General features: G+C 47.1%; 1 protein-coding gene across 1 annotated transcript in view; it reads left to right on the forward strand.

The window, feature by feature from the left end:
* Positions 1 to 225: 225 nt before the first annotated feature.
* The window catches only part of AP1G1 (adaptor related protein complex 1 subunit gamma 1), a 98,820-nt gene continuing 79,207 nt past the window's right edge, over positions 226 to 19,838 (forward strand). The window contains exon 1 of the mRNA XM_044986877.1: positions 226 to 493. The gene's annotated coding sequence lies outside the window, so the exon portion shown is untranslated. The remainder of the gene's footprint in view (positions 494 to 19,838) is intronic.

The following is a 19,838-nucleotide window of genomic DNA, read 5'->3' on the forward strand; positions in this document are numbered from 1 at the left end:
GCTACCACACTGAACCCTGTGACAAGGAGACAGCACAGCTTCCCGCAGGGCGCCTGCAGCGGGTTAAATAGGGTTTGAGCCTGCGGGGAGGGGGCGGAACCCTCTTTCGCGGCGTTGGGCCGGCCGGCCTCATCTCGCGGTAACACTGGGAGCGGTGACTAGCCCGGCGTCTGACGTCATCACTGCCTGCCACGGCGCCTACGTATTTCTCCTCGAACATGGCCTTTTATCAATGCTTCCGCCTAGGAAAGTAGTTCCCAACTCCCGCTGCCACCGGCGCCAGCGAACGGCCCGTTGGCCGGGAGGCTGACCATCTGGGACTGCAGTGTCGGCGGAGGGCCGCCCCCGCGAGGTAGGGCCGAGAAGCGGAGAGGAGAGAGTCCCATCCTGCGAATCCTTCCGCCTGCGGTATCGGTGCTGAGGTCGCGAAGCCGCCATTTTGGATGCCTGGCTCCTGTTACCGCCGCTTCCTCCGCTGCAGGGACCCGGCCCGGTGAGTGGGGGCGGGGACCCCGGGGTCATTGTCCCCCTCCGCCATCTCTCCCCGCCGGCCTCTAGCCCCCGGCGCCGTGTGACCCCGACCCTCTCCCGCCGGCCCCGCCTGCCTGCCCCAGACCCCCCCCCGCCGGGCCAGCGCACCCCCCCTCCCCCCGCCTGCCTGCCCCAGACCCCCCCCCCGCCGGGCCAGCGCACCCCCCTCCCCCCCGCCTATCTGCCCCGTCCCCCCCCGCAGGGCCAGCGCCCCCCCCACCCCCCGCCTGCCTGCCCCCGACCCCCCCCCCCGCCGGGCCAGCGCACCCCCTCCCCCCGCCTGCCTGCCCCAGACCCCCTCCCCCGCCGGGCCAGCGCACCCCCTCCCCCCGCCTGCCTGCCCAAGACCCCCCCCGCCGGGCCAGCGCACCCCCTCCCCCCGCCTGCCTGCCCCGTCCCCCCCCGCCGGGCCAGCGCCCCCCCTCCCCCCGCCCCCCCCCCCCGCCGGGACTGCGCACCCCCCTCCCCCCATCCTGCCTGGCCCAGACCCCCCCGCCGGGCCATCGGACCCACTCCCCCCCGCCTGCCTGCCACAGACCCCCCCGCCGGGCCAGCGCACCCCCCTCCCCCTGCCTGCCTCCCCCCCCCCGCCGGGCCAGCGCACCCCCCTCCCCCCGCCTGCCTGCCCCGTCCCCCCCCCGCCGGGCCAGCGCACCCCCCGGCCCCCCGCCGGCCTGCCCCCCCGCCGGGCCTGCGCCCCCCGTTCGCCCCGCCTGCCTGCCCCCCCCCCCGCCGGGCCAGCGCCCCCCCTTCCCCCCGCCTGCCTCCCCCCCCCGCAGGGCCAGCGCCCCCCCTTCCCCCCGCCTGCCTGCCCCCCCCCGCAGGGCCAGCGCCCCCCCTTCCCCCCGCCTGCCTGCCCCCCCGCAGGGCCAGCGCATAACTCCCCCCTCCAACACCCAGTCCCCCAAATACCCTTGTCCCATATCCCCTTTTGCACTGGGCCAACATAAACCACCCCCCAACCCTCTTGTTCTCTCCCCCCCCCCCCCACTTAACCTCCACTCCTGCATGTGTCCCATGTTCCCTCCTCCATCTGGTTAGCGTAACTGCCCCCCCCCCATCTTCTTCCCACCCACAATCTTGTGCCCCCTCCTGTACTTTACTGGGCTAGCATAACCCCTTCCTGTCCCATAGAAGCTTCCATGCATCCTTCATGCCCCAGCCCCATAAACCCACTTGCCCCATATGTCCTGTGAGCCCCCTGCCCATGTTCATGTCCTCCACTCCTCACTTCAACTCAGCTGTCTTGTGTGACACCTTTTCCCTACCAGCCTAGTGGAAGAGCTTTCTGCAGAGACTTCCCCTAGCTCCAGTATAACCCACCTACCCGCAACTTTGCAGACCTTCTGGTCCCACTCTGTATGTCCCCCTCAGCTTCCCTGCTGGCCCATCATGAGCCCCTCCATCAACACCATCTCTGTCCCCTCAGTGCTGTCTCTCCCTCCGAGCTCCACACAGCCTCCCATAAACCATCCATCCTGACTGTCCCCTTTCCCTTGATTCCCCTACGGCTGGAGTGAGGACAGTGGGTACTGTTGCTCTGGTCCTGCCCTTTCTTTGAAAAGACAGCCCCTACCCCTGCTGTTCCAGTGGGGAGCAGAAAAGCTCTCACACAGACAACTTTTAAATGGGAGATTTTAAGGCTATTTACCAGAGGTTGCGCCAAACTTGAAAAAAATCATGAAATGTAATTTCCTTTGAAGTGAGGTGTCCTGTTCATGGATTTTTATTTAGTGTTTGTGGCTAGCCCCATAGTTATGTCTGTCTAGCTCTTCACAGAAAGAAAAGCCACAGTCCCTGCCTAGAGCCATTTACAGCACGATGCAGGTGCAGAGTCTTGCTGGCAATGGAGTGGTCTCCAGTGATGGATCCTGGGACTATTTCAGAGTCCCTTCTTCAAGGGTTTGTTGAGCTCTTTCTCAAACCGCATGGTGTGTTGTTACTCAGGTGCTGATTTTTGGGTGCAGATTAATTCTTGAAAGTCTTTCTCAAAATCAGACTTTGTCACCTTGTACATACTGATTTTAAATGCTGTGTTGTGATTTATTGTAGCACTTGGTGTGTGACATGCTTGATGAAGAGCTGTGGAAACACTAACAGTATCCTTAGGAGAGGTGGTGTGTTGAGAGCAGAGCTTGAAAAATGGGCTTGAAAAATATACTTGACACCTGTTTGCCTACTAGTCAGAGTGAAAAGTACCCCTGCCATCTCAGTTCCCTCTAGCCCAAGCAATTCTGTAGTGCATTTTCACTGTAATGAATTTTAACTGTCAGTCTTCTATTTAGCATACTTTTAAATAATAACTTGCTGTCTTTCTTGTGTTTTAACTTCTTGCCTTTTCTGGCTTCACTCCATTTTTTCCTCTCTCTTAATTACTATATTATGGTGTATATTTTCTGGTTTTCAGTGGCTGTTTGTTTCCTCTTTTCTTTCTCTTCTCCTCTCCCACTCCATCCCTTTCTTTCTCTTCACTTACACTGTATGCACTATTCTTTCCAATTTCGTTTGTCTGTCCCACTCAGCTGCCATATTTTCTCTCCTTTCCCTCACCCACACTCTCTGCTGATACACTCCCTCATCCATGAAAACTTTATCAGACACTGAAGAGCTCCGTTAGACAAGAGGGCGCAAATAAGATTAGAGACTACTCTTGTATGTTGCCCCACAACACAAATCCTCCTCCATCTCTCCTATATGCTGGGAAAGGAGAGAATATTTAAATTACTACAAGGATGTGATTCCTGAATGTTTAGGGACTCCCGCTTCCCACTAGTAGGCTTATGATAAATTTGAGACTTCACCCTAGGATAGTAGAAGGGAGAATGAGCATTTTCTTTCTCACATTCCTCTGCTCCCAACACAGAGTCTCCCTTCGGCTCTAAGGATAGGGTCTCTGCTAATCTACCCCTTTCCTAGCCGCCTCCGCGTTTTTGTTGTCATAACTTTCCCTTGCAGTTGCTCTTAGATTTGCGAAGCAGCAGAGATTATGATATGATTTTTGTCAGCTTCATTGTTGCTCACAGGATTCTGAATAGCAGCAATGGAAAATTGATGAGACTGGTCATCTGTCACATGACAGCTGGGCAAAGCTATGGGCAACAACAGAGGGATTGGAGTTGTCTGTCTGCAGACTTAGAAACGAGTACTTTATTGGTTTACATTTTGTGTAGATTTGAAAGTTATCTTTGAAACCATGAGTGCTAGAAACTTTTTAAAAAGAAATTTTTAAATCCTGTGAAAGTCAGCAGGATTTCTCATCCAGGAAATTTTACCACTCACTCTGAGTGGATTTTTCAGCCTTTATTGTGCTGGGAGAATTGAATAGTTCTTTATTGCTTTAGAAATTGGCCTTTGGTTTATAGTTGTCCCTATAATAATGCAAATCTTTCTGGTGAAGGGGATTAAAATTTACCAGTGTTGAATGGCTTGTTCTTGATCATATTCTGATGCTTTCTGGGACATGTGGGTCTTAAGGGCATACGTTTACTCTGGTGGCAAGTACTGTATTATTGGATTAGGGTTAACAGGTCTGGTAAGTAAATATCTCAGGCCAAAGTATCAAATCAAGGCCAGGTTACTGGTGTCCAAAAGGCATTACCCTCTGATATGACTGCATGGTGGTCTCCCTAAAATGAGTGGGATGTCTCAGTCCAGTTGCTGATTGGTCACTGTTCCAGTTATAAATGAGACTAACTGGCAGAGGCTAAGGATTGAATGGACTGCCGAAGCTGGATGATGGTGGTGCTTCCTAGCATATAGCTGAAATTACCCCATGTGGAAAAAGGTACATTAATGCTGCCTAAGATGTGACTACTCTATAGAGTGAGGAGTCTGAGCTTCCAGGCTTTCAGTCTGGCACTTTCCCCTGGTATTAACTCTTTAAAGAAAGGTGATTCTTCTCTGTCATGCTGTAGTACCACATAAAGGATTCCGGGGTCTGTTTTGAAACGAAAAGGGTTGATCTACATATAGCTGAGCAGGAAACAGGCCACTCGACTGTCTTATACATTAGCTGGTTGGGAGGTCAGAAATAGATGAGAATAGTAGAGGTGGCATGGTCTTTGGTGACTAGAGCATGCGACTGGGAGCCAGGAATTTTGGAGTTCTAATCCTGTCTTTTCCACTGATTTGTTGTGTGGCCTTGGATAAATTGCTTCCCCTCTCTGTTTCTACATTTCTCAACTTGTAAAATGCAGATAATACTTAGCTGCTTGCCTTATGGGGTGTTGTGAGGGTTAGCATTTGTAAAGGACTATGTATAATAGCAAAGTGTTACTATTATGGAAGAAAGACATGAGGAGGGTGACTTCAGAGTATGTCTACACTGCAGTTAAGTCTGTGCCAGCTGACTATGGCTCCTGGGGTTGTTTAATGGCAGTGTAGACTTCTAGGATTGAGTGGGAACTCTGAGATCCTCCCACCCTGCAGGGTCCTAGAGCCCAGGCTTCAGCTTGAACCCCAAAGTCTACACTGCAATGAAAAAACCTTGCGAGCCCAAGTCAACTGGCATGGGCCAGCCGCAGGTGTCTAATTGCAGTGTAGACATACCCTCAAAGTACAAATGCATCCTGCTCATCTTTGGAAATCCAAGTGAGAATTACAGTTTAATTTGACGTACAGTTGTGCACAAATGGGAAACATATCAAACTTCCCCATCCACTGCCTCTAATCAGATATCTTCCTGGGGCTGGCATATGGTAGGATTCAGCTGATGGCAGCAAGCAGAAATGAGAGGTAGGGCTGCATTCAGTTTAGCTAAAACTTAAGATTTATGCAAATTAGAAATCATAGAGAACTGGCTCTCTTTTCTCACCCCCAACTTCTAGACAATGGGATTTTTCCCTGCAGAAGACTTCTGTGCTTTGTTCAATTTACGTGTAAATATTACTGGGGATGAAATTTCCATTTCCTTTCAGAGATTATTGAAGATCTTGCTTGCAGGAATGTTTCCTGATAGTTAACCATCTTCTTGTCCCATGTTACTCCCATGTGTGCAACCCAAAGTAGCATTGTTCCTTTTTGTTGCCATATCACATTTTAAACTCAGTTTTCTTTCCTGCTGCTCTGGTCTTCTGGCACTGCTACTTTCCAAATTTCACCCTTCCATTAAATAATATTTGTTCTGATATTTCCCAAGAGAGATTAGCTGCTGTCTTTTCAGGCTGAATTCCATTTTTTATTTCCTGATCATTTTTCTTCTGGAAGACTTTTCATATTGCCTTTTTCTTCTGTGGTGTTAGCAACATTTCTCAGTTTAGTACCTTCTGTTAATCATAACATGCTGCTTACCTCTTTTCTGTATAAATATTGAAAAAACTGGACTGAATACAGATCCCTGCTGTATTCTGTTAGATCTCTTCTATAACTTGATATGTTCATGTTGACAAGTCTGCATTTACTGTCCTTGAGCCACTTTTCAAGCCATGTGGAAGTACAGATGTCCAAGGCAGTTGGAATTCAGTAGTATTTAGTCAGACACTGCTTACTGTAGTCTAGATATGTCTGCTTCATTCTCTTTGCCCATCAAGAGCTTGATCCTACACCACTGAGGTATGGCGGAGTTATGCCATTGACTTCAATGGGAACTAGGTCAGCCTCTGATTTTTTTTTTTTTTTTTACACAAAAAAACCCTGGTTGGCTTGAGTGGAGCAGTTTGTTCTGGGTAATCAGGGTGGGCCATTCAAATAATTGATTTTAAAAAGAAAAATTATTACTTTAAATCCAGGTGCGGTAACTTATTTGAATATTTGTGCTACTGGAATCTTCGATTATAAATTTGAATTAATTACTGTAAATTATAAATACTTTTTAAAAATGCCACTGCTGATAGGGTGCCTTATCTGAATTGTAGAAAACTATCTGCAAAAAACAAAATATTGACAATGAAGGCCCAGCCCCGCAAACACTTACACAGGTATATAATTAAACTCACACAAATAGTCCCATTGACTTCAATGTGACTGTCTACTCATTTGCTTTGTGTTTGCAACATTAAGGGCTAAAATTGTATTTTTATTAAAAAAAAAAAAAAGCTTATTGGCAAACCAACACAGCTGGAGGGGTTAAGAACTGCAGTGACCACAGTCAGCCCTGCCTGCTACACCTGTAGTGCCTGTCAGGCCTGTAAGATCAACTGCTCTCACCTGGAGAGAAAAAACATGCTGAGCCAGGCTACATCTATTTCTTTCTGAGTCCCTCCCAATATGCTATGAAAACCTCCATGGCCCACAACTGTGTTTCTGCATATCCAGTAGATTAAAAGCCATGGCTGGCATTAGGGGTAGAATGCAGGGCAATTGCCTTGGGGCTCCATGTCACAGGAAGCTACACAAAGCTAAGTTGCTTAGGCTTTGGCTTCAACACTGAACGGCTTGGGTTTTCTGCCCTGAGCCCCAGTGAGTCTAACGTCAGCCCTGCTCTCTGCCCTGAACCCTGCTGCGGGGCCACGGACCCCTGGTTGAGAAACGCTGGTCTACACTCTATATTGGTATAACTGTGTTGCTCTGAGATGTGGAAAATCCACACCCCGAGCAACAACTTACCTATGCTGGTGGGAGAAGCTCTCCCATCTGCATAGGTAGCATCTTCACTAAGTGCTAGGGGTGCTGTAAATGTAGACAAGCCCTGAGTAGGACTGTGAGTCAGAGCCTCCCTGGAGGGAAGGCAGAGAATCATAGAATTGGAAGAGACCTCAGGAAGTCATCTAGTCCAACCCCCTGCTCAAAGCAGGACCAACACCAACTAAATCATCCCAGTCAGGGCTTTGTCAAGCCGGGCCTTAAAAACCTCTAAGGATAGAGATTCCACCCCCTCCCTAGGTAACTCATTCCAGTGCTTCTCCACCCTCCTAGTGAAATCGTGTTTCCTAATATCCAATCTAGACCTCCCCCACTGCAACTTGAGACCATTGCTTCTTGTTCTGCCATCTGCCACCAGTGAGACTAGCCAAGCTCCATCCTCTTTGGAACTCCCCTTCAGGTAGTTGAAGGCTGCTATCAAATCCCCCCTCACTCTTATCTTCTGCAGACTAAATAAGCCCAGTTCCCTCAGCCTCTCCTCGTAACTCATGTGCCTCAGCCCCTAATCATTTTTGTTTCCCTCTGCTGGACTCTCTCCAATTTGTCCACATCCCTTCTGTAGTGGGGGGACCAAAACTGGACTCAATACTCCAGGTGTGGCCTCACCAGTGCAGAATAGAGGGGAATAATCACTTCCCTCGATCTGTTGGCAGTGCTCCTACTAGTACAGCCCAATATGCCATTGGCCTTCTTGGCAACAAGGGCACACTGCTGACTCATATCCAGCTTCTTGTCCACTGTAATCCCCAGGTCCTTTTCTGCAGAACTGCTGCTTAGCCATTCAGTCCCTAGTCTGTAACAGTGAATGGGATTCTTCCATCCTAAGTGCAGGACTCTACACTTGTCCTTGTTGAACCTCATCAGATTTCTTTTGGCCAAATCCTCCAATTTGTCTAGGTCACTCTGGACCCTATCCCTACCCTCCAGCATATCTACCTCTCCCTCCAGCTTAGTGTCACCTGCAAACTTGCTGAGAGTGCAGTCCACGCCATCCTCCAGATCATTAATGAAGATATTGAACAAAACCAGCCCCAGGACCAACCCTTGGGGCACTCCGCTTGATACTGACTGCCAACTAGACATCAAGCCGTTGATCACTACCCGTTGAGCTCGACAATCTAGCCAGCTTTCTGTCCACCTTATAGTCCATTCATCCAATCCATACTACTTTAACTTGCTGGCAAGAGACTGTGGGAGATGGTATCAAAAGCTTTGCTAAAGTCAAGATATATCACATCCACTGCTTTCCATATCCAGAGAGACAGTTATCGCATCATAGAAGGCAATCAGGTTGGTCAGGCATGACTTGCCCTTGGTGAATACATGTTGACTGTTCCTGATCACCTTCCTCTTCTCCAAGTGCTTCAAAATGGATTCCTTGAGGACCTGCTCCATGATTTTGCTGGGGACTGAAATGAGACTGACCTTTCTGTAGTTCCCCGGGTTCTCTTTCTTTCCTTTTTTAAATATGGGCACTATATTTGCCTTTTTCCAATTGTCCGGGACCTCCCTCGATCGCCACGAATTTTCAAAGATAATGGCCAGTGGCTCTGTAATCACGTCAGCCAACTCCCTCAGCACCCTCGGATGCATTAGATCTGCACCCATGGACTTGTGCATGTCCAGCTTTTCTAAACAGTCCTTAACCTGTTCTTTCACCACTGAGGGCTGCTCACTCCTCCCCATACTGTACTGCCCAGTACAGCAGTCTGGGAGCTGACCTTGTCTGTGAAGACTGAGGCAAAAAAAGCATTGAGTACTTCTGCTTTTTCCACATCATCTGTCACTAGGTTGCCTCCCCCACTCATTAAGGGTCCCACACTTTCCCTGACCACCACCTTGTTGCTAACATACCTGTAGAAACCCTTCTTGTTAGCCTTCTCATCCCTTGCTGGCTGCCACTCCAATTGTGCTTTGGCCTTCCTGACTATGCCCCTGCATGCTCTAGCAATATTTTTATACTCCTCTCTAGTCATCTGTCCAAATTTCCATTTCTTGTAAGCTTCCTTTTTGAGTTTAAGTTCACTGAAGATTTCACTGTTAAGCCAAGCTGGTCGCCTGCCATATTTGCTATTCATTCTGCACTTCTGGATGGTTTGTTCCTGCGTTCTCAGTAAGGCTTCTTTTAAAATACAGCCAACTCTCCTGGACTCCTTGCCCCCTCATATTAGCTTCTCAGGGAATCCTGTGCATCAGTTCCCTAAGGGCATCTAGTCTGCCTTTCTGAAGTCCAGAGTCCATATTTTGCTACTCTCCTTTCTTCCTTTTGTGAGGCTCCTGAACTCAACCATCTCATGGTCACTTCTGCCTAGGTTGCCACCCTCTTCTACTTCCCCTACCAATTCTTCCCTGTTTGTAAGCAGCTAGTCAAGAGGAGCACAGCCGCTAGTTTGTCTGTGCATTGGTGTATTGCTCTCCCAACAGATGTCAGGGTGATTGAAGTCTGACACCAGATTGCCTGGGTTTATCAGGGATAGGCTGCAGGAAGGGGTGTCCCATCAGGGAGAAAGAGTGAGGTCTGAGCTGGGCCCAAAGAGTGGGTGAACGAATAACTTCACAGGGGCTGAGAGCTGACTCCCTTTGTTTTTGGCCTGTGATTTTTTGGACCTGCTACCCCAGAAAGTGAGGTCTAAATCTGGCCAGTGGGCTGAGCCATAAGTAGGGCCCTACCAAATTAACGGCCATGAAAAATGCATTGTGGACTGTGAAATCTGGTCTCCGCCTGTGAAATCTGATCTTTTTTGTGCTTTTACCCTCTACTATACAGATTTTACGAGGGAGGCCAATGTTTCTCAAACTTGGGGTCCTGACCCAAAAGGGATTTGCAGGGGGGTTGCAAGGTTATTTTAGGGGGGTTATGGTATTGCCACCCTTACTTCTGTGCTGCCTTCATAGCTGGGCGAGCGGCAGCTGTTGGCCAGGCACCCAGCTCTGAAGGCAGCGCCCCACCAGCAGCAGCGCAGAAGTAAGGGTGGCAATACCATACTTCTGCGCTGCTGCCTTCAGAGCTGGGTGGCTGAAAAGTGGTGGCTGCTGACTGAGGGCCCAGCTCTGCAGGCAGCAGCGCAGAAGTAAGGGTGGCAATACTATATACCATGCCATCCTTACTTCTGCGCTGCTACTGACGGCGGCTCTGCCTTCAGAGCTGAGCTCCTGGCCTGCAGCCACCGCCACTCTCCAGCTGCCCAGCTCTGAAGATAGCGCTGCCTCCAGCAGCAGCACAGAAGTAAGGGAAGCTATACCGCAACCCCCCACAATAACCTTGTGAGCAACCCCCCCCCAACTCCTTTTTGGGTCAGGATACCTACAATTACAACACGGTGAAATTTCGGATTTAAATAGCTGAAATCATTAAATTTATGATTTTAAAAATCCTATGTCCATGACTTTGGTAAGGCCCTAGCCATAAGCTGTCAAAGCAGGCTGGATAGCATGTTGGGAAAGCTGAGGCAGAGTGACTGCAGCAATGTGCTACACACAGTTTCTTGTCACTTCAAGGAAGAATTGCTTCAGGTAACAGTGAAAAGTTGTTTAGACTTTCAATACATCAACAAAGTTATTGTGAACTTTTTTCTACACACAAACTTTCAAAAATAGGAGCCTAAACATAGGCTGATAAACTCACATTTAGGAGCTGAAGTGATTTTTCAAAACTACCTAAATGATTTAGGAACATAAATCCTATTGATATCTAACTGTAACCCGTAATGGAAGAATATACCTTTATTGAAGCATTTAGGCGTTCTTGATTTGTGGGAGTTGACTATATTGGAAGGTAGTATTGGTTGCAAATATAATTGGCTATTTGGTTATCAAAAGAATGTTTGAGTTCTTGTTGGTCTCATAAGAAGAATGTTAATGAGGCCCTGAACTTTGAAACTGATGAGATCATATGGACAAGCGATTGATATTGTGAGATGTAAGTGGGGTTGGGATGTATTTTTTTGTTACTCTAGATGGTACCAGGAAAGAGTATGACAATGGATATGATAGCAGAGTAGTCCCTACAGGTTTTAATTTCTAACCATGAGGACTGTTCTTGAAGGGAAGAAATTTGGGGTATGGTTGTATAATACAGGTGATCACTAGTATGGACTGAAACAGAGTTAAGTTAATAAGAGACAATTAAAATCCCCAAAGATGAAATTGGGTTAAACAGAGCAATCACAGAACATTTAGAAATGGGACTAATTATTTTGAAATAAATATAATGAAGACTATTAGAAAATAATTTTGTAGAGAAGTTTGTGAAAAATAATAAAAAATCAGCTGTGGGCAAAGGCTGCAAGCTAATCAATGGGCAAACAGCCATGAGCAGAAAAGTACCGAGGGCTTGTCTGTATTGGGAAAATGCTTTGTATAACCAAGAAGACTTAGTCATTAATGTGGCAAGGATGGTCACATTAAAATGGTGTTAGCTGGTTGTGGTTAACCCTAAGATCCCTGCTAGTGTTAACCACAGCCAGCTAAAGTGTTTTTAAACGCAAGTGTCCTCCACCCTAAGAGCTAAGTCAAGCTTACAAAGGTTATTTCATGTTTTCTAATCCGATGCATTCTCTGTGACTGTAGACATACATTTAATTAGCCTTTCTGTCTTAGAGTAAGTGGTCAGACATTGGCCAGACAATTTTTTAGGGAGCAATTACCCCCCACCCTGATCATTTTGCTCCTGCGGACAGAGGTTGCCTCATCCTTGTGCCGCCTCTGTTGCTACTTGTGATTGTATGTAGTGGGCCTGGTATCCCATCACAATCCACTTGAAAGCATGAGAGTGACATGATCAGGTTGGGCAAGGAAGATCTTAATGGCTACCTATGTTTCTTTGCGATCCAAGAGGGTGCTAGGGATGCCAGAAAAGTGCATAAACTGGAAATAGTCAAACTTTACTCCTCTTTTTCTGACTCAGGCATAATGGCAGGCATGGGGAAGGCTTGGGTATATTTCTTCCAAGAAGGAGCATCAAAAGAACAGCCAGTTCAGTTTTACCTTCTCTGGATACTTTTCCTCTTCGCCTTAGTATTTAATTGTACCTATAAACAAACTAATCTGCAGAAATATACCTAGTTGAATAAATAAAGTCCTATATAGATGACAGGTAACTGACTTGCAAGGTAGTATTTGCCACTTGAAATTGATGGGTCTGCTGCTCTCTAGGAATACACCTTAAAAAAAATTCCTGCTCTGCCTTTTCTTTGTCTTTACAGGTGCTCTCAAAATGCACATTCTTAGTCTGCAGATGTACTGCTTCATATTGTGAGCTAGTTAAGCTATGCATAGTCATAAGCTATGCATAGTCAGTCTTTGGCTGGAAGCCATCCAAGGAAACTTAGTGTACATCTACACAGCACAAAAAACCCCATGGCAGCGTGTTTCACAGCCCTAGTGAACTGAATTGGGTGTGCTGCTGCGATGCTAAAAATAGCAGTGTAAACATTTGGTCTAGCCTGGGCTCTGAGACCCTCCCCCTTCGCTAGGTTTCAAAGCCCAGGCTCCAGTCTGAGCCTGTACATCTACAGTGCTATTTTTAACCCCATAGCATGAGCCCTGCAAGTCCAAGTCTCGCTGCTGAGGGTCTTTTTTTGCTGCATAGCTATACATTTAGGGTTCTACTGAAAGTGGTGTTGGTAATTCATTGTCAGCTTTTTCTCGGTCAGTACTGAACTAGTGGGGACCCTATGGGGCTGAAGTACCAGTCTTTTAGATGAGATGTAAAATTGAGATTCTGAATGCACTGATTATTAAAGACACTTGTGGCACTTTTTGCAGGTGTCATGGTGTTAACACAGTTGATCTAGGCAAATTCCAGATTGCATCAATTCATTTTGTGTCTCAGTTTTCTTTGCGGTTTTAGGTGAAGTATTTTAAATAATATCTACATTACAATTTTAAGTCTACCTGTGTTAGGTTGACTTACATCCACTGCAGTAGTCACTCTAGCATAGCCATGAAATTGACAAAAATTACGGCCAACAGCGGATGTAAGTAACCTGCAGTGTCTGCACTGACACTGCATTGTCCTAACTACATCGACATAAGCCCTGTGCCAGCGGTTCTCAACCAGAGGCCCAGGGCCCCTTGGGGGGCTGCCAGCAGGCTTCATGGGGTCTGGCAAGCAGGGCTAGGGTTAGACTTTCTGGGGCCAGGGCAGAAAGCCAAAGCTGTGCCACGCAGTGCTGAAGCCTGGGGCCCTGAGCCCTGCCACCCGGCTGGGGCTGAAGCTGAAGCCTGAGCAACTTAGCTTTGCACGGACTGCTGTGGTGTGGGACCTCAGGTAATTACCCTGCTTGCTACCCCCTAACTCTGGCCCTGGCTTTTGTATGCAGAAAAACAGTTGTTGTGGCACAGGCCTCAGAAAGGAAAAGGTTGAGAACTCCCACCCTACGCCTCTCGTGGAGGTGGTGTTATGTTGGTGTAATAGAGCACTTATATTGGCAGGAGCAAGACTGTAATGTGGACACTGACATAGTTTCATAGATACTAGGACTGGAAGGGACCTCGAGAGGTCATCGAGTCCAGTCCCCTGCCCTCATGGCAGGACCAAATACTGTCTAGACCATCCCTGATAGACATTTATCTAATCTACTCTTAAATATCTCCAGAGATGGAGGTTCCACAACCTCCCTAGGCAATTTATTCCAGTGTTTAACCACCCTGACAGTTAGGAACTTTTTCCTAATGTCCAACCTAAACCTCCCTTGCTGCAGTTTAAGCCCCTTGCTTCTTGTTCTATCCTTAGAGGCTAAGGTGAACAAGCTTTCTCCCTCCTCCTTATGACACCCTTTTAGATACCTGAAAACTGCTATCATGTCCCCTCTCAGTCTTCTCTTTTCCAAACTAAATAAACCCAGTTCTTTCAGCCTTCCTTCATAGGTCATGTTCTCTAGACCTTTAATCATTCTTGTTGCTCTTCTCTGGACCCTCTCCAATTTCTCTACATCTTTCTTGAAATGCGGTGCCCAGAACTGGACACAATACTCCAGTTGAGGCCTAACCAGCGCAGAGTAGAGCAGAAGAATGACTTCTCGTGTCTTGCTAACAACACACCTGTTAATGCATCCCAGAATCAAGTTTGCTTTTTTTGCAACAGCATCACACTGTTGACTCATATTTAGTTTGTGGTCCACTATAGCCCCTAGATCCCTTTCTGCCATACTCCTTCCTAGACAGTCTCTTCCCATTCTGTATGTGTGAAACTGATTGTTCCTTCCGAAGTGGAGCACTTTGCATTTGTCTTTGTTAAACTTCATCCTGTTTACCTCAGACCATTTCTCCAATTTGTCCAGATCATTTTGAATTATGACGCTGTCCTCCAAAGCGGTTGCAATCCCTTCCAGTTTGGTATCATTTGCAAACTTAATAAGCGTATTTTCTATGCCAATATATAAGTCGTTGATGGAGATATTGAACAGAGCCGGTCCCAAAACAGACCCCTGCGGAACCCCACTTGTTATACCTTTCCAGCAGGATTGGGAACCATTAATTGCCAATTATGCACCCACCTTATAGTAGCCCTATCTAAATTGTATTTGCCTAGTTTATCAATAAGACTATCATGCGAGAGCATATCAAATGCCTTACTAAAGTCTAGGTATACCACATCCGCTACTTCTCCCTTGTCCACAAGACTCGTTAGCCTATCAAAGAAAGCTATCAGATTGGTTTGACACGATTTGTTCTTTACAAATCCATGCTGGCTATTCCCTATCACCTTACCACCTTCCAAGTGTTTGCAGATGATTTCCTTAATTACTTGCTCCATTATCTTCCCTGGCACAGAAGTTAAACTAACTGGTCTGTAATTTCCTGGGTTGTTTTTATTTCCCTTTTTATAGATGGGCACTATATTTGTCCTTTTCCAGTCTTCTGGAATCTCTCCCGTCTCCCATGATTTTCCAAAGATAATAGCTAGAGGCTCAGATACTTCCTGTATTAGCTCCTTGAGTTTTCTAGGATGCATTTCATCAGGCCCTGGTGACTTGCAGGCATCTAACTTTTCTAAGTGATTTTTAACTTGTTCTTTTTTTATTTTATCTTCTAAACCTACCCCCTTCCCATTAGCATTCACTATGTTAGGCATTCCTTCAGACTTCTCGGCGAAGACCGAAACAAAGAAGTCATTAAGCATCTCTGCCATTTCCAAGTTTCCTGTTACTGTTTCTCCCTCTCATCAGTGGGCCTACCCTGTCCTTGGTCTTCCTCTTGCTTCTAATGTATTGATAAAAAGTCTTCTTGTTTCCCTTTATTCCCGTAGCTAGTTTGAGCTCATTTTGTGCCTTTGCCTTTCTAATCTTGCCCCTGCATTCCTGTGTTGTTTGCCTATATTCATCCTTTGTAATCTGTCCTAGTTTCCATTTATGACAGGATTCAGAGGCTATGGCTACACTTGCACTTCAAAGCACTACCGCGGCAGCGCTTTGAAGCGCTAAGTGTAGTCAAAGCGCCAGCGCTGGGAGTACGCTGGGGCTTTGACCACACTGGCGCTTTGCAGCGCCGCAATTTCAGCCGCAATTTGCAGCGCTGGAGAGGGTGTGTTTTCACACCCTGCTGCAGCGCTGCAAATTTGCAAGTGTAGCCATGGCCAGAGTAGCAGCCGTGTTAGTCTGTATCCGCAAAATAAAAGTACTCCTGTACTTGCGGCACCTTAGAGACTAACAAATTTATTTCAACATAAGCTTTCGTGGGCTACAGCTCACTTCTTCGGATGCATAGAATGGAACACACAGACAGAAGATACTTATACATACAGAGAACATGAAAAGGTGGAAGTACCTATACCAACTCTAAGAGGCCAATCAATTGAGATCAGCTATCATCAGCAGGAGAAAAAAAACCTTTGAAGTGATAATCGAAATGACCCATAGAAGGTGTGAGGAGAACTTAACATGGGGAAATAGATTCAATTAGTGTAATTACCCAACCATTCCCAGTCTCTGTTTAAACCTAAGTTAATTGTATCTAATTTGCATATTAATTTGAGTTCAGCAGTCTGTTTTTGAAGTTTTTTTGTTGCAAAATTGCCACCTTCAAGTCTGTCACTGAGTGATTAGAGAGGGTGAAGTGTTCTCCCACTGGTTTTTGAATGTTATGATTCCTGATGTCAGATTTGAGTCCATTTATTCTTTTGCGTAGAGACTGTCCGGTTTGGCCAATGTACATGGCTTCTGTCTGTATGTTCCATTCTGTGCATCCAAAGAAGTGAGCTGTAGCCCACAAAAGCTTATGCTGAAATAAATTTGTTAGTCTCTAAGGTGCCACAAGTACTCCTGTTCATTTTTTTTATATGACTCCTTTTTATTTTTTACATCATGCAAGATCTCATGGTTAAGGCAGGGTGGTCTTTTGCCACATTTTCCATCTTTCATACCCAGTGGAATAGCTTGCTTTTGGACCCTTAATAGTGTCCCTTTGAAAATCTGCCAACTCTCCTCAGTTGTTTTTCCCCTCAGTCTTGATTCCCATGGGGCCTTACCTATCAGCTCTCTGAGCTTACCAAAATCCACCTTCCTGAAATCCATTCTCTATTTTGCTGTACTCCCTTCTACCCTGCCTTAGAATTGCAAACTCTATGATTTCATGATCACTTTCACCCAAGCTGCCTTCTATTTTCAAATTCTCAATGAGTTCCTCCCTGTTTGTTAAAATCAAGTCTAGAACAGCTTCCCCCCAGTAGCTTTTTCAACCTTCTGAAATAAAAAGTTGTCTGCAATGCAGTCCAAGAACTTATTGGATAGTCTGTGCCCCGCTGTGTTATTTTCGCAACATATATCTGGATAGTTGAAGTCCCCCATCACCACCAAATCTTGAACTTTGGATGATTTTGTTAGTTGTTTAAAAAAAGCCTCATCCACCTCTTCCACCTGGTTAGGTGGCCTGTAGTAGACTCCTAGCACAACATCACCCTTGTTTTTTACTCCTTTTAGCCTAACCCAGAGACTCTCAACACTTCCGTCTCCTATGTCCATCTCCACCTCAGTCCAAGTGTGTACATTTTTAATATATAAGGCAACACCTCCTCCCTTTTTCCCCTGTCTATCCTTAGGCCGACATAAGCTGCCTTATAGACCAAGTCTTACTTCCTGCCATAAGTTGTTGGGTAGCATTGCTTTGTGCTGTTAAACAGCAGCTGCCTTCTTTTATGACCAATTAATCTTGTTAAAGCATTGTGGGATCTCTGGGTTTGGAAGGCACTATATAAGTGTAAGATATTTAGTACAAGAAGCTTTCTGTTTAGGAGTCTACTGTTAAATTCTTGAGAATGTTAGCAGGACTTGTTCAGGTTGCATGAGCGTCATTATTAAGTGCAAATCCTTCCCTCTGAACATCCTGTGGAAGTATGGGCTCTAGTGACTCATGACTAAGTGCAGTAGGAGTGACTCATGACTAAGTGCAGTAGGAGTGAAGAGGACAAGGACTGGAGGAGTGGTGAACTATGGCAGAGTTAACATTGGGGAATCCACTTCCAGTGTTTGCAAAATCTACTTGCCAACAGGGCATAGGAAACGTCCTTTGGTGAATGGTGGTGGGGAGAGGAAGGAACTAAACTATCAACTTCTGCAGACTCTAAGCTTTCATTTAAAAAAAAAATGCTACCATTTATGGCTGTAAAGAGCCTCCCATATGCAAAATGAATATGAATCAATGCTGTTTTTGATTCTGAAGTCTGCAGACAACTCTAGTGCTTTGCGCAATTGTGAAACTGACAAGAATCATGTTAGAGAGGTGTGAGAGGTAATGTTTTAGTGCACCAACTTCTGTTAGTGAAAGACACTTTCAAGCTTATACAGAGTTCTTCAGGTCTGGGAAAGGTACTCAGCATGTCACAGCTATATAGAAGGTTGGTGTAGATCAGGGGTCGGCAACCTATGGCACGCGTGCCAAAGACGGCATGTGAGCCGATTTTTTTTTTTTTTTTTTTTAATGGCATGATGCTACCTGCCGGAGTCCTGGCCGGCAGCAGCGTGCCATTAAAAGTCCTGCCTGGCCCGGCCCACTCTTCTCCGCCCTCTGCTCCCCCACTCTCGCGGGGGCAGAAGCTTGGTCCTGCCGGCTCCCCTGCCTCTTCCCGCAGTGTGCTGGGTTCCTGTCCCTCCTCCGCCTCTCCGGCCGATCAGCTGATGGCCCTTGCGAGGGAGGGGGTCCGGAAGGAGCAGAGTCAGCGTGCTCGCTACTCCAGTTGGAGGCAGGGAAGAAGCGGGGGCAGGGCCTTGGAATAGGGGCATATCTCCTCAAGCCCTCTACCCTGACCCCCCTCACACACCTCCCAGCCCTCTGCCCTGAGCCCCACAGCCCCCCCAGGCCTGTCGCCTGTGCCCCTCACCCACCCCAGGCCCCTGCCCTGAGCCCTGTACCCCCCTCATACACACCCAGCCCTCTGCTTGACTCCTTCACACAAACCCCCACAACCCCAGCCCTGACTCTGGCACACCCCTACATCCCCAGCCCCCCCGACCCCATGCCCCCCCACATCCCCACCCTGAGAACCAAATGGGATCTCCTGCACAAACCCATTTCCCCCCCCACACACACATTCCCACCTGCACTCCTCGCACCAAATGGGAGCTGCCCAGGTAAGTGCCCCACACCCAAACCTCCTGCCCCAACCCTGAGCCCCCTCCCTCATTCTAGCTCCTGGCCAGACCCTTCACCCCCAGCCCTGCGCTCAGTTCACTCCCACCCTCAGCTCAGTGCAGAGAGAGGAAGAGAATGGGTCAGAACCAGGGAGAAGGTAGATACCCACTGTATGTGGGCAGGGCTGGGATCCCAGACCAGCAGTGGGGTGAGCAGGTCCGGCAGCTGGGATCCCGGCTGGCAGGAGCTGGTAGATGGAACCCCTGAGCGGCAATAGTTTAGTTATATAATATAATAGACTTAGAGAGAGAGACCTTCTAAAAAACATTAAAATATATTACCGGCACGTGAAACCTTAAATTAAAGTGAATAAATGAAGACTCGGCACAGCACTTCTGAAAGATTGCCGACCCCTGGTATAGATTAAGCATAAGAAGTTAACAGGTCGCAAGAGATGTTCAGGATGAAGTAGGCAGTTAACACCTCTGCAGTTATAGGATAAAGGAGGGTTAGTGGGAACCATAAATCCAGTGACCAAGTCCATGATTTTTAGTGTCTAGCAAAGTTATGAATTTAAGCTCCCAAGCTCATCTTTTGAAGGAGGTGTCCAGATTTCCTTTGAAGATGAGGACTAAGGTCAGATATGGAGTGATCATTTTGTGAAAAGTATTCACCCACAGGTGATGTAGTGTTTGTCTTTTATTATTTTTCTGTGTGAGTTCGTTTGAGTGCGTAGTGATTGGTTTCCACCACATAGTTGTTGGGGCATTTAGTGCACGGAGTGAGGTACCCCACATGATAGGCATGTGTAGGTCCCATGGATTTTGAAGGGTGTGCTGTGGGGAGTATGGATCATTGTAGCAGTAGAGATATATCTGTAGGTTTTAAGAATCATGTTAGTTTCACCTTGTTGCTGTATAGGAAAGCACTACAGCTAGAACAGAGATTCCAATATTCCCATATTTTCCATAATCCTAATTTTTACATGTAATTACAAAATTATTAATTCAGGCTTAAATCTACTAATTTTGCAAGAATGCACATTTTATATGAAAGTGTGTGTCACTCCCCATCACTCAGGTCTGATGAACACACAAATAGTGGTGCAGGAGGCTGAGCTACAATAAGTGGAAATGTCATTCCTGGCAGAAGTCATAAGA

This window comes from Mauremys mutica, chromosome 14 (genome assembly GCF_020497125.1).
Source record: "Mauremys mutica isolate MM-2020 ecotype Southern chromosome 14, ASM2049712v1, whole genome shotgun sequence".
NCBI lineage: Eukaryota > Metazoa > Chordata > Testudines > Geoemydidae > Mauremys > Mauremys mutica.